At 41.2% G+C, this 15,801-nt stretch overlaps 1 pseudogene; it reads left to right on the forward strand.

Moving 5' to 3' along the window:
• Positions 1-12,940: 12,940 nt before the first annotated feature.
• LOC123821276 lies at positions 12,941-14,474 on the forward strand (annotated as a pseudogene).
• The last annotated feature ends 1,327 nt before the right edge of the window (positions 14,475-15,801 follow it).

The following is a 15,801-nucleotide window of genomic DNA, read 5'->3' on the forward strand; positions in this document are numbered from 1 at the left end:
TGAACCATTATAAACTTTGCATTTTAATATCCAGCATAAAAATCATCATTGGCAATTTTATGGTACTACAAGCACCATCTTGGCATATCTTTTAATAGCCAGGAAGGGTCAAAAAAGTTCTCAAAAAGAAGTTAATAAGAGTATAAAGAAATACCACAGAGCAGCAAACAGACAGACCTGTGAAGGTCATTCCAAGTGCAAAGTACACAGGCTAGCACACTGGTCCTCACTGGTTGAGAGGGTACCACCTTGAGAATAATCAACTACCGAACTCACATTGATTGAGGGCTTTCTGTATGTCTATGATGTTCGAAGCTTTTTACATGTTTTAATTCTAATCCTTGTAACAATTCTTTGGTGGAAGGATAATACTATTATTTTTATTTTTACGGAGGTGGACATGGAGTGGCTAATATCAAGGCAGTCTGGCTCCCAAGCCCGTATCCTCACCACCTTACTACATTATTCTCTGATGTCTCTCTACTTTACCAGTTGATGGGACATGGGAGTGATCTATATGTTTACTTGTGACATGGAAAGCACTATAGAGAAATGGCACTCTATGGGGGAAATACTAAGTATAATGTTATAATTAAAGGAATGTACTAAAAAATGGGCTAGAAATGGCAGTAGAAATTCAGTAGAAATGTTTACGTATTGGTTCCCTGAACACTATTATCTTGACACCTGTGTGCTTCTATACAAGTTCTTTTCAATACCTAGACTGTCTTTTCCATCCTTAGCTGACTATTGAATAATGATTACTATTCATCCTTCAAGATACATAATATTGTAACTTCCTCCATGGAAACTTCTCCAACTCTCTCAAGCAGAATTAGTCATGCATTTGGCTGGATTCTCAACCCCTTTGTTTACATACCTTTTATACCATCTGTAAATGTTCTGTACTGGAAGCAGAAACCACAATAGGTACATTAAGCAAAAGATTTAGATGTTTACAAAATTGTTGCAAGTATGCTAGGCTAGGTTTCCTGCAATGATTCTTAGAGTGCCACAGAACTGACCTTAGTGCAAGAGCACACACCTTACCTATGATCCAGTGATCAAAAAAAGTTGTCAATACTTCAACTGAAATTGCCTCTTGGCAGCTACAAAGTTGGTAAGTGGCTTTAGAAACACAAGGCCAAATGGCTGTGGCACAATACCCACATTCCCCAGGACCCTGCGTGCCAACAAAAGGCAAGAGAAGGGCAGGAATTTGCCCTTCCATATCATATGTGAGTGCCTCAAACTGGTGGAACCTAACTTATCCAGAACTGTAGCTGAAATGGACTCTAGGATATACAGTTTTTAGCTTTTCAGCCTTCACAAACAGCAAGTCTTACCAGAAATAAGGCAACTGAAACTGAGTAAGACAATTTATATCACCCACTATAGTACTTTGCAGGCTGTATTTTGATATATCTGCTTTCATTAGTGGCTCATAAAGGGGTAGCAAAAAAGCATCTTATTTGACTTTTCTAATTCCAAATACTTAGCTGAGTATCAATAGACAAAAGATATCAATAGACATTTGTGGAATGAAGAACAATTCTCTAGCATCTCTTATTTGTTTTGCTACTAAGGTGAAAGGAGAATAAGAGGCACTATTGAAACTATTATTAAATTGGCACACTCCATGTATATTGAGAAGTGAGCAGGTGAGCCTGAAAAGCTGGAGTACATGGATGGAGAGAGCAATGGGAACTTAATCTATTAGGCCTAATCCAGCTACTTCTCAAATGAAGAGTCAGTGTGCTAACTAACCACATTCCATACTGGACACACCCAACCCCAGATCCATGTATCTGGAAGTTTTCCTGTTACTTTCCTATGCACAAAGTTGGGTGTGTGTGGGGTGGGGTGGGCAGGGAGCAAACTGGATATTAGGAGAATAGCCTTTGGGCTTCAGGAAAAAAATTGTGTTGCCACTAGGCAGGAGACTTTCACATAGGTTGGTTTCTCACAGAACCCTGTTAATGCTGTGGTCTTATTAAAAATCTTCAATGCTCCCATTTCCACAAAACAAAGCATCCTTACCCTAGTATTCAAGACCCATTACCATAAGGTTCACAACTACTTTTAAAAAAACATCCTCCCTCCATTACCATTGTTACTTTGAGGTGTCCATTCATTGTTTAGATGGACCATAAGCTCCCCTCCATGTTTTGCTCTTGCCATTTTCCTTTCTAGAGCATCCTTCCTCCTTTCTGTTTTGAATAGAACCTTATTTTCTCTGAAGGTTGGGCCTCTCTCTCTCTCCACATGGTCCCTCTTCCTCAGTGAGGCTGGCCTTGACTTGTTCTCTTGGGTGAAGTTTCTCAAGGGAATGAGAGCATGTGCTGAAAAAACTCACATCACTGTAAAAACAGGCATCACTTCGGCAGCATTCTACTGGAAAGCACATCATAAGATCAGCCAAATTCAAGGGACAGGGGAATCTACTTTACTTTTGGAAGAAGTTACAAAGAATCCATGGAAATTCTTATCTACCACATCCACTGTGTTCCACCTATTTATTGTCTGTTTTTATAATTAGATTGATAAATCCTCATATGTCTTATCTAGATATGTATTTTCATGTGCAGAGTGTCTGGCACAAAGTAAACCACTCAGTGCAGGCTTGATAAGTGTTAGATTGCATGTTAGGCAGTGGCTGGGACACAAAGATCTGTGGGATACATAACATAGTCCCTGCTTCTGGTAGAACAGGAAAAATGATGAGGCAAGAACAGGGTTATTGAGCCCTGTTGTTCTTTAAAAGGACCTTCTGAAACAATTACAAAAATAATTACCTAAACTGGCATACACAGGCCAGAAAGCAAGCATGTTACACCTGGTGATTGGGAAACAAAGACCTGCACAATGTTTTGAGGATGAGATTTGGATTCTTAAGTAATAGCTGGGTATAACTAGTAGACACAACCACATGAGAAATGGGCCAGGGATAAGAAAGTAAAACTGTATGTTCAAAGAGGTAGCGGCTGCCCACTTTGTCTGGAGCAGGAGCGGGTGCTGGGGCACAGGGGAAGGAGGAAGGGGTACTTTGGAATAAGGCTGCTTGGATTCTCTCTTGCTGGTGATAGGATCTTAGAACACAAGAGGATTAGGATAAATACTGTGTTTAGGTAAAGAACCAAAACAACATATTTAAAATGAACAAAAGAGAGAGAGACAGGAAATAGAAGCAGCATGACAAGGGCCTAAACCTCATGCTGGCAGCAAGAATGGACAAGAGGAAGCCAAGGAAACAACAGTTATTGAGCCCTGTTGTTCTTTAATACACATTATTTCATCCAATCCCTCAATGATCAATTATCCTGTGATGCAGATGTCAACACCACCATCTAACATATGAGGACAGTAAAGTTCAGAGAATTTAGGTAACGGGCCCAAGATCATGTATGTGTTAATGGAAGAGATAGCTCTTCTAACTGAGTTCAAAGTTGTATTCTGCTCTTCTCAGGATACAGAAATATTTCATTATCATTTATTTTACCCCAAGTTTGTGTAAGGTTGTCACCAAAGGAAGAGCAAGTCTCTAACATAATAAGAGTGCCCCTGCCCTCTCTATTTCTGTTCATACGGTGGAGAAAAGAAAGAGACACTTCAAACAAAGTGCAAGAGAGTAAAGCAAGAGAGACAGAAAAAGGGACCCAGCACAAAAGCATCCAGCCACTAAGTTCCAACATAAGCATTAAACACTCGTTCAATATATATTTAGTACTTAGTAAGTGCAAGCCCTGAGCAGGGTGCTGGGAAGAAAAGATGAATCAAACACTATTCCTATCTTTCAAAATAGTAGAAGAAGCCAGTATGTAACAAATAAATACAGTAACTCTTGCAAGGGAACTGATAAGATATACTGTATACAGTAAGCCAAGAGGCAAATAGGAAGGGATTATTTCTTGCTGACGTATAGAAGAAAAGCTTCATAAAGAGAGAGAATTTGGTGTGCATATTAATAGGCAAGAAGATGGCGAAGTAGCAGAAAGGGATAATGAAGCTGTAAGTGGCATAGAGGGTACAAAGCAGGGGATATGAATGCAATATCACTCACTGCAAGACAGGAATCACATGGAAAAGAGGGACCAGATCAGGTGGAGAAGGGCAGTTTAACTACAGGCAATACAGAACAGCAAGTAAGAGGCTCAATTCTAGGGTCAGACAGATAAGCTTCAAATCCCAGTCTGCACTTCCTTCCTTTTTGGCTTTAAACCAGTTGTTCAACTTTATTAACGCACTAATTCCTCATCTGTAAAGTTGAAATGATAACAACATCTTCCTCCTTTCTCTCCCAACTTCTGAACCAACGGCAGAGTAGACAGGTGTCAAATAGAAATCAATCTATAGGCTTTAACCTGATAAATCTGGACCTGAAGTGAAAGGGAGCTTTCTAACACTTTCTCTGAAGCCCATATAAAGGGCCCTGCATGTGAGGATAGTTGGAGCTGCTGGAAAGGTACTTAGCATTGTACCATTGTAACTGAAGCCTCTCACACTCTGTAGACCCTTGTCATTCAGAGTGTGGTCCACAGACCAGACACATTGGCATTACCTGAGGTTTTAATTGGAATGCAGACTCTGAGGCCCCAGCAAAGACCCACTGGGTGAGAGTATGTATTTGAACGAGATTCCCCAGCTGACTCCTATGAACATTAAAGTTTGAGAACACTCAAGTTTCCTCTACTGCCAGAGAGCACTAGAGAAAAATGGACCTCTGGACGAGAGATTCTATACCTGTTCTGAAAGATCCACCACTCCTCTGTAGAGGAGCCCATGAGAGATGGATAAAAGGCAGAAGATTCTACCTGATGCCTCTGTGAAGGCTTAAAGTCCTGCTAGAGGCTGGCAGGAATTCAGGATGGGTGAGAGGATGCCATCTCCTGTAAGCATAGAGGTGGAGGAGAAAGATAACCCTATGAATGTGACTCTGGAGACTGGGTGCAACATTCCCAAGATTGGGAAGGCAAGGCAAGGGAGAAATCTGAAAAGACAATTTGGAATAGTTTATAGTTTCATTTTTTATGTTTAAATTTTAGATCCATCTAGAACTTCTATGTTTCTGCTCAAATGTCATTTTATAGGACATCCTCTGAGCACCTTATAGAAACCCCTTAACACTGCCACCACCACCTCCAGCACTCCCACACCCTGCTCACCTAAGGGACTGCCTTAGTTTACCTGTCTCCTCCCCTCTCCTCTAGAAGACTAGTTCCACAAGGAGTTTTGTCTATTTTGTCTGTTATTGTTTCCCTGCTGCCTAGAGCAAAGTGGCACTGGAGACATACGGTAGGTAATTGAAAATATTTGCTATATGAAGAATATGACTCTGAAATCCCATGGGAATTTCAGAAGTTGTCCAATAATAACTGTTTTTATGTATCTGGAGTTCAGGGAAAAATCTGAGTTAGAGGTAAAGACAGAGTCATCAGCTGTTGGTGGGAACTGAAGCTAGGAGGCTGGATGTGATCACTTGGAGAGAGCTGTGCATTTCAGGGAAAGATGATTTGCTTGTTTGGTTGAGGTGATGTGGAACTCTAGGAGAAAAAGTGGTGTCATCTCCATCACACCTGGTCAGAGAGTATAGGCAGTTCACCACGAATGCCATCAAAGACAGGCACCTCTTCCCGTTTTCCTTGGACAAAGCTAGCAACTTCTTGGAAAGTTTTGTGAGGCAAAACAGCCAACAACAGCATTTATCATTTATGGAAAAACACTTTAATAATTCACTGCTTCAATTAACATTTCCTGTTAATCAAGATTTCATGTCTGAAAGCATCATACCCAAACTCAGCAGGTTGGTTCCGAATCAACTCCATCTGCCAGTCAGGGAACCCAATGGGCTGAACACAAGGAGGCAAATGCCAACCTTCCAAGGCAAAGTGCTCCTGGGAGCCAAGCACCCCATGGAGTTAGAAAAAGTGAACTTCTGCCTCCAAGGGGGGCCTAGACTTTCCAAAGGAAAAGCAGAATGTTTTCTCTACATGAGAGGAAGTGATTCCTAATTAGTTTATGTCTCTCCCACATACCCTTTCATACAAGATGACTTCTCTCCATTCTTTCCTTTCCTACAAGCTGAAAAGACAACCCATAATGAAGCAGATGAAGGAAATACTGTTCCCATATTTAATCACTTATAATCTCATCATTTGCTGGTAACTGTTTCTGCCAAAAGGTAACCTTTCTCCCTGAGCAGAAGAGATGAAAGGATGCTTTTTACCATTACCACTTATTGTTACTATTATTTCTATTGTACTAGGATGTATAAAATCTTAAAAATTTTTAACTTCAATAATCACACTTTACTGGGATGAAGCCATATTAACAGATCACTAGATATCACTAGATATCTCTGATCATTAAATGATCAGAGACTCTACTCTTTGACTTAAATAGCAGTTACTTAATCTCTCTGGTCTCAGTTTCTCCATCTATAAAGTGGAAATAATTTCAGAAGGCTGTTGTAAGTATTAAATGGATCATTTAAAAAGCACTTTGCACATTACCTGTCCCCTTGGAGATGCTAAAACACTTTGTGTGTAACAGGTGAGTTGCACTTCATGCCTTCAGGGAATAAAGGTGAGTACATCTCCTCTATTCAATTATTCACCCAGACCTTTCATCCATTCGACAATACTTGTTGAATGACTACCACATACTAAGCATTGTTCCTGGAGCTGAGGATCCAGTCAAAATCCCTGCTCCCATGGCCCCTGCAGTAAACTCCTGGAAGAAATACTAAATGAATGAATTCACAGCTAGCCACTCATTCAATTATCCATTAGTCACCACTCTTCCCCTCTCCACTTTGAACCTAGACCAAAAACTGGTAGATAGCTTAGACTAGAGAGGTGATAGATAGGCAGACAGATGAAAATTACTAAGAAAATAATAGGTGGTGGTAGCTGCTAACTTGAAAATGTCAGAGTGATGGGAGTGGGGCTATTTTAACTTGGGTGTCTAAGAAAGGCCTCTCTGATGCCATGATGCAGAAGCTAAGGGGTCAGGAGCAGTGTGATGCAGGCCGATGCCCAGGTGCAGAGGTGGAAATGAACTTTCCTGTTTCAGAAACAGAGTCTTGTGGGTGGAGGGCAGTGTGGAGGAGAAGAAGAATGAGCAGGGCCTGGAGAGAGAAAGGGTCAGGCCCTGCAGCCCAGGGGAGGGAGATCTGATTTTGTTATGAGCAGGATGTTAAGTTGTTGGGTGTTTTAGCAGGGAGAGTGGCAAGACTGATCTATGTTTTTAAAATTTAACTGTGCAGATACTGAATTTCATAGGAAGGAAGCTGAAACAGGAGTTAGGAGGCTAGAAAACTAGGAACACAATGCCAGAGGCCCAAACTATCATTCTTTACTTCAAACTAGACACAGAAATTTTAAAAATTAGATGGATTCATTTAGATTTTAGAGGTAGATTCATTAGGGATTTATGATAGATTGGTAACAGAGAAAGGAAAAATTTCTGGCTTGAGCAACTTTGAGAAACCCAGTCTCTACCTCTTGAAGCCACCACTGTGCCCACACGTGCAAGAACACTAGAGGCTTGCTCAGTTTGCAGAGATTCCTCCTGCTTCCCAAAATATATCAAGACAACAAAACTGAAAAGCAAAACTCCATTGTTCCCACTGTCTCATAATATTCGAGCACTGGTTTCATAAGATCAGAGGGGTGCTTGTCTACAGCAGAAGCCATAACCTCTATATAGAGTTTCTTCACTGACACAGCAGGGCCACACCCTTGGATTCTAAGTTTATAACCTGGGCAGTTTAAAAGCACCTGCTTAGCCTTTCCCCCCAAAGTTATGCACTCTGCTGAGGTGGCTGAGCCTGCTGCATTTGCCAACCTCAAGCACAGACTAAGGCAAAGCCCCCGACTCCACTCAAGGCCTCATATGCTGCACTCCCAGCCTCAGCCCAGTCCCATGCATGGAGAGCTCCTGTTTGGGGACCTTCGTGTCATTTCCAGCCCTCGGCTTCATGTTTGCCATGCAGATGGACCACAGGAGGTTTTCCTATCATTAAATCTGCTTATACAAATCATTTCATATTCTTCCCTGAGCTCAGCACACCATGAGGACAGGATCATAGCTTTTGCTTAACTATATAAAGGGAAAAATGCCCTTTTAAACCTAGTCCCAGGGTATAGCAGGCCTACTAGTCATACATGTCAATAAATAACTATCCAAATGTTTTGTTCCCAATGAGGAAAATCTTCCCAATTCTATCTCCATCAATAGAAATACAATACTGCTATAAAGCCAATTTTTTACTTCAAAAGTTATGCCTTTAGCTTGGCAGGGTGGCTCGGTTGGAGTACTGTCCCATACACCAAGGCATTGTGGGCTCAATTCCCAGTCACAGCACATACCTAGGTTGCAGGTTCGATCTCTGGTCAGGGTGTGTACAAGAGGCAGTCTATCAATGCTTCTCTAACATCAACGTTCTCCCCTCTATCCCCCACCCTTCTTCTCTCCCCCACAAAGTCAATAGGCATACCTCCAGGTGAGGATTTTAAAAAGATGTTACACCTTTATATATGGAAAACTGAACTTCTATTTCTCCCCTAAAAAATGTGTAAAACTTATTTTTAGAAAATGAAGTAGTAGATGAGCCAAAGCAAATGTGGAAGCTGACAATCCTCCAGGAACATAATTTATCTTGGTGACAGGTGGGGAGCATGCCATTTTGAGGTGAGATGAACTGACTCTCAAATTAATTGGAGTAGGCAGCATCCATCCTGTGTAGCAAGGACAGGGCCTTTTAGAGCTAGTGTGGTTCCTTCTGTAAAAGCAGGCCAGGCTCAGCAATTGCCAAATGCTCTGTAATACAATGGTGAGGTTTATTGTTTCAAAATGGACAAGGCCCAGAGTCGTGCTGATAGCAAATTATTTCTCTGCTGGCAAATATTAAACTGTGTTGTCTTTAACAAAAATAGTACTCACCTTGATGAGCTCTGTTTACACGTTAGGTTAGTTTTTTAAATTTAGCTTTTAGTTTTCTCTTTTGGAAATTAAAATGAAGTTTCCCCCCACCTCACCACTCCCAACCTAACAGTGAATTGAGCAGAAGAAAATGGCAATGAGCACACAGAAGAAACTTGAAACACTATTGGAGTCTGCAAAATGCAAAGGATGAAACTTAATCCTAAAGTGTGGCGAGTTTCCTGAGTGAAGAGGGAAGGCACAGGATGGCACTGATGACTTAATGAGAGAGTTGCAGGAGGAAACAGGGACGGAGAAAGTAGAGTCAGTTGGAGGGAATGTGTACTGGGGCACATCTGTGCACAAACTAGACTTGAGTTCTGAGCTTGCTCCTCCCACATCATGCTCCTATAAAGAGATGACCTCATCCTTCCCTTCTATTATTATCTTTCTGCCTGTTTTTCTGATGGAGAACAGTGAGGCTCTGGGCAGTGGCCAGAGGAAGGCTTTGTCGTCTCTGGTCCCATCACAATGCTCTGGGTGATAGATTTTTTAAGAGTTTTCAGCCCATATGGATTATAAAATAACAGCTGGTCTTCAGCAGTGACTATCTCCACAAAAATCACACCCATCAAATACGGGAAATTCAATTGCCTCTCACAGATGAGCAGAGCTGGAAAGAAAGAGGCCTGCCATACCCAGATTACAGTACGAAGAGGGTCTCCACTCACGTGTGACCACATGGTAGACTGACAAGGCTCCTTTTCTTGCTTTATAGAACACATGTGCTTTAGCAAAATCAGTTTGATAGTTAATTTATGCACACTAGATTCAAATTTCCCTTTTATTTGTGATATCAATGTAGACATTATAAATCCAATGGAAGAAGTTTCAAAAGAAAGTATTAGCACACGAATATAGAAGTTTTCTGTGTATAAAAATCTAATTCAAAACCCTAAGGCAAATGATAAACTGGGGAAAATATTTGCAACATCGTAACAGATCAAGTGTTATACATTTAGAATAAAAATTCAAATGACAACAATGAGTAACTTTCCACCTGTCACACTAGCAAAGATTTTGAAATAAGAATGCTCAGTGCTGGCAAGGGTACAATGGTTTTTGGATAGCGATTTGGTAATAGGTTTTAAGAGCTTTAAATAAGTTCATACCCTCTTAACCACGAATTCTAATTTGGAATAGAGCTAAGGAAACCATATAAAATGGAATAAAAAATTTAAGCACACAGTTGTCCTCTGAAGCATAATTTATAAGAACAAGATAAATATCCAACATTCAAAGAATGATTAGGGAGACTGTGGTGAGTCCATATAATCATACATGATGCTACTATTAAAATGATGCATATGAAATTTTTTAATGAAAACTTTTTTTATTGTTGTTCAAGTACAGTTGTCTCCATCTCCCCCACCACTCTCCCCTGCCCTACCCACCGCCACCTCCCACCCTCAATCCTATCCCCCTTTGGCTTTGTCCATGGGTCCTTTATACATGTTCCTTGATGACCTTTCCCCTTCTTTCTTCCATTATCCTCTCCCTCTTCCCCTCTGGTCACTGTCAGTTTGTTCTTTATTTCAATGCCTCTGGTTATATTTTGCTCACTTGTTTGTATTATTGATTAGGTTCCACTTATAGGTGAGATTATGGTATTTGTGTTTCACCACCTGGTCATTTTGAAAACTGTTTAAATGTTGCTTTTAAAATGGTAGGATTATTTTTCTTCTTCTTTATACTATTATATTATTTCCATACCCTGCAATGAGAATATATTTTTATAATTAGAAAAGAATTAGCAAACATATAACACAGATTCACATTAAAAGGAACCAAGACCCTTTAGAGAAATGGCCGAATTTCAAGTTTGGGGTACACAGTTATAAGGTGACTCTGCAGCATTTTGTTGGTACCCCAAAACAAGGAAGCTTTCAAAGACTGTTGGAATCAGTCAGGTCAAAAGACACATGGAACCAACTTGAAGAAGCTCCTGTAGGCCAAACATGACATAACTTGACCTCCCAAAAGAAACAAAGAACTAAGTAACTAAAACACATTAAATACAATATGTTTAAAACAAGGCTTGAGTTCATAGTGTTATGAAAATAAAAATCACTGGTCACCATTGGAGGCTTCTAGGGAACTGAACTATTATTCAGAGAACTAGGTTACAAAAAGAAATCAGGAAGGCTTCTGGTCAGGATGGTGCAGAGGTAAATGTGGTCTTTTCCCACAAACACATCAAAATTACAACTGAAGTGCAGAACCACCATCATTGAGAACTTCCTGAAACCTAGCTGAACAAAAGTCCTAGAACTAAGAATATAAAGAAGGAGTCATATCGAGACTGGTAGGAGAGGCAAAGACACAGAAGGGGCTAGTTCTACACTCATGTGTATTGAATAAAAGTCAGGAGGGATATATCAGAGACTGAGGTCCCACCTGTGGAGCAAGGGGTACCAGCCCTATACCAGGCCTCCTGGCCCAGGGTGCCAGTGCCAGGAACAGAAGCTGCATGGCTTCTAGCTGTAAAAGCCATCAGGACTTGTGGCTGAGTGAGACAGAGGGCTTCTGGAATCCCAAGCAGTCCTCTTAAAGGGGCCACACAGGGACTTACTCAGATTCAATCACCCTGAGCTCCAGCACTAAGACAGCAGCTTGAAAAGCACCAGGGACATACGGGGAGAAAATGAATTGTCTGGCATTAGGGCAGGAGACAGAAGTGCTGGCAAAGTCCATTGTTCCTTTTCTGAGCCCTCTGTACACAGAGCCAGCAGGTGGGTACCATATCTAAGTCTCCATCAACCTAACACTTCAACCCGTCTTAATGATTCCCTTAGGGCCTGCCCCACTCCATCCCACCCAACATTCAGGCCCTCCCAAGCTGTTTCCAGTGGCTTTTCCATACAATACCTTTTGGCTCATGCTTCCAACTTTCCTAAAATTTCTCAAACAAGAAGCATCTGGTCTTGGCGTGCCCTGTACATCATGCTAGGTGGACCCAGGCCCAGCACTAGTGCCAGATGGCCTTGGTTCACAGACTGGCCTCTCTTGGGCACCTTCAAACCCAGCACAGGTAGTAGCCATCTGCAGATTGTTTTGTAGCTCATACTGGGTGGCCCTGGACAGAACACAGGTAGTGGCTGACCTTGGCTGGCCTGCACCTTCCAGGAGGTCCCTGAGCCAGTGAACCCAGTGGACAGCTTCAGGCCATGTTGGAGCACAACCTAACCACCTCCACAAATGACACATTCAAGAAGTGGACTCAGCAGGCACCAGGGCCCCACTGAATTAAGTCCTGCTCTGTGGGGTCAGCATCTACACAGCTGATCCTCCACAGTGTTAATAGCCAGTCCTTGCAGCAGATCAGCCTGGGGGTAAGCACTCCCATGGATGTGCCAATAGCAATCAAGGGTCAACATACAACAGGACAGTGCACACAGCCCACATGGGGGTGGGGAACACTGGGGTTCCTAGCTCAGGTGAGTGAGAAGGCTGTACCACTGGACCCTACAGAAAATCTGCTATGTAAGGCCACCCTACCAAGCACAAGGGACATAGCAGCTCTACTTAATACACAGAAACAAACACAGGGAGGCTGCCAAAATGAGACCAACAAACATGTCCCAAATGAAAAAGAACAAAATTCTAGAAAAAGAATGAAACAAAATGGAGACAAGTAATCTAAGGTGCAGAATTCAAAAAACTGGTTATAAGGATGTTTAATGAACTTAGGGGAAGAACAGATGAACTTAGTGAGAACCTCAACAAAAACATAGGGAACACAAAAATGGAGACAGAAAACATAAAAAGAACCAGTCAGAAATGAAGAATATACTAACCAAAATAAAGAATACATTATAGTGAATCACACCCCACCCACAGTCCGGCCCATGGCTGGGTGGTGTCTGCAGAAGTTTCCTGAGTCTGGCCCAGTTGGCCTGAGCTGCACTAAGACCCGGGCACCAGCGGCACAGAGAGGAGGCCAGAGCCAGACCAGCGACCAGCCATGGAGACCTGCTCCAACCTGAAGAGTCTGTATGTTAAACGTTTAATAAAAAAGCAGCAGAACTGAAAGATCCAACAGATCATTATCATGCACAGCTTTTAGAGGGTGACCTTTTTGAATGTCACTTCACAGTCAGAGGGCCTCCTATAGGGAACCGTTCTGTATGATGTGGGGAATGTAGCCCAGTCCCTGATTCGGAAAACTGGCGGAGAGTGAGGTGGGCACATGGGACCCAAGCCCACAGATAGGTTTTCCTGTGGGAAATCAGGCCTGCATTGTACCTAGGCTGCTTTGAGGCTTGCTTTTTGCTTAAACTCCTTCACTCTGAATTGAGGCAGCAAATGTTTACTGCATATCTTTAAAGTAACTTCCTAAAATCTATGCTAAATCTCCCAAGGATGAGTGTAACCAGTTTAATCACTTTTCCCTTTGCATTGCAAATATCCTTCTTCTCTGATGTAATTAGCAACATCCTCTGTGTTTTCTGTAAAAGATAACCACCTAAAGCAAACCTATGCATATTAAATGAGGACCAGTCTCAATGTAATGTGCCAAGAAAAGCAATAAAAGCCTGTCCAGGCAGGAGTCAGGCCCCTCCCGCCCCTCACTGAGTAGCTGTGTCATCCCTTTTTCTCCACAGGGCTTCTGTAGTCTGTGTGATTTTGTTTGTCACAGCCACAACACATGGACCCTGTGGGCCAGAGTCCACATCAGCCTCCAGATTCTGATTTGATGGAGGAGTTTATCATGGATGAGTAGTACTCCCACCGGAGTATCCCATGAAACCACCAAGCATTATTCTTCTAATGGTTAATGGACGATTTGAAGTAGGCAAGAAAATCTGTTTGAGCATCTTAGGACATCATCCTGCAACTTGGCAGCATTCATGGAGCATAAGAACATTATTAGCCATCATTGGGTTTATGCCAACTAAAGGAGAGGGAGCCACAGGTTCTCTAGATTACACACCTGAGGAAAGGAGGGCACTTGCCATAAAATCACAAGATTTCTGTTGTGAGGGATGTGGCTGCACCATGAAGGATATCCTGTTGCTTTTAAAATCTGGAAGTGATCCACGCAAGGCTGACCAAGAAACCAAGGAATTGGCTAGACAAATCAGTATGAAGGCAGAAGTCAATTCATCTGCAAAAACTATTGCTGAGTCAGACTTAAACCACCCTTTTTCGCTAAATGATTTATAAGGCAATGTGTCTACGATGTTCCAGGGTGCTGTTGCCAGGACATCATATGCAGTCTAGAACCTTTCAAGAGCATCTCTTCAACAACCTGTCCAACCTGTAGCTAAAAATACCTCCAGGAGTCCTCGACAGCGCAGGGCCCAGCAGCAGAGTCAAAGAAGGTCATCTACTTCATCAGACATTATAATCCAGGGCCAGCAATCTAGAAGCAACCACATTGATGGTGGAGATATGCTGTATTGATTGTCACCTTGATTTTGGCATTGGCAGCTCTTACATGCCAATGAATATATCTGGCCGATGAGCAAGTATTTTACTTTGAGTTATAATACTAGTTTATGTCTTAAGAGCTGTGACTCAACTGCTTCATTAAACATTCTGCATTGGGTATCTAAGAATTGTTTACAAAAATTATTTTGTATGTACCCTTTGTTCCTTTTTTGATCCTTATAAATTCAATAGAAGTACAGCTAGACATTCAGTCTATGCCCTGCTTAGTTTAAGGGACTGGAACTCAAGTCCTTTGTCTCAGTATATGACCTGCTTTACAGGGAAATAATTTATTTCTCTTATCTCAGCTTCTTTTTATGTAAATTTATCATAGTTTTCTTTATAGCCCTTTTAAATTTTTGAATAAAAGATAGTGTTTTAAGTTCCAATGAGTATTAGTAGTTACTCAATATCATGTCAATATCATGTACTGAGTACTCTGCTTCTACTTACATATAATGATATAGGGATAGAAGTTGAAGAGGCAAAGTAAAACTCCTCTAATAGCTTACTTAAAATGTCATTCATATTGGGATCACCCATTCTGTGACATACTTTGTGTCCTGAACATTTTTCAGTGGAAGTTACTATTTCAGTCAAACATTTATGAGGAAATGAGATTACATCTTGGCTATTGGATGTTACTTGAAGAAGGAATAATGCTTTGTAACCACGTTGATATACTATTATCCCATTCTCTCCAATGAGCACTTAAGATTTAAAAAGAAAGAAAACAATCCTCCATAAACCTATGTTTTAAAGGAGAAAGGAAGGAAGGGTCCAAGCAAGGAAATTACTTAATTTTATTCTAGAAGTTAAGGGGGAGTATCTTAAGATTTGAATGTTTGCTTTGAATTGTATATCTTTTGAGATGTATATATGCCTAGCCTTATAATCACTATACATTTAATTACTCTGAAATATGCATAATGTTGAACTACTTCATGTACCATATTAATAAAAAAGCTCAGAGCCCAAGCAACTATGACAGAAATTAGAAAAAATGTTACTTGGAATTGTCCACCTAATCAAAGCCCAAGAAATAACTTTCAGTGCAAAGTCAGTATGTAACATAGTGCTAACTAGCTCCACAGACTCTATTAGGTAATTTTACCACCACAATGCCAAGTGAGAACATATACTCACAGAAGGACACTGCCTTCAGCATGTTCAGTGGCAACACTGAAGGCACTCTTGAGAGTATTGTTAGTGAAGACTTAATTTTCATGTAAGTACAGGCAGTCCCCCAGCTTTCAAGTAGGTTTTGCTCAAAAAGTACATTTGTAAGTTAATTTTTTTATACCTCAATGTTGTAAATGGTTTTTAGGTTCTAGGGCAATCCACAAAAGTTAGTCCATAGTATATCTCCAATGATTTGGGGATGGT

This window comes from Phyllostomus hastatus, unplaced genomic scaffold (assembly GCF_019186645.2).
Source record: "Phyllostomus hastatus isolate PE091 unplaced genomic scaffold, TTU_PhHast_1.1 phas_contig_399, whole genome shotgun sequence".
Lineage (NCBI taxonomy): Eukaryota > Metazoa > Chordata > Mammalia > Chiroptera > Phyllostomidae > Phyllostomus > Phyllostomus hastatus.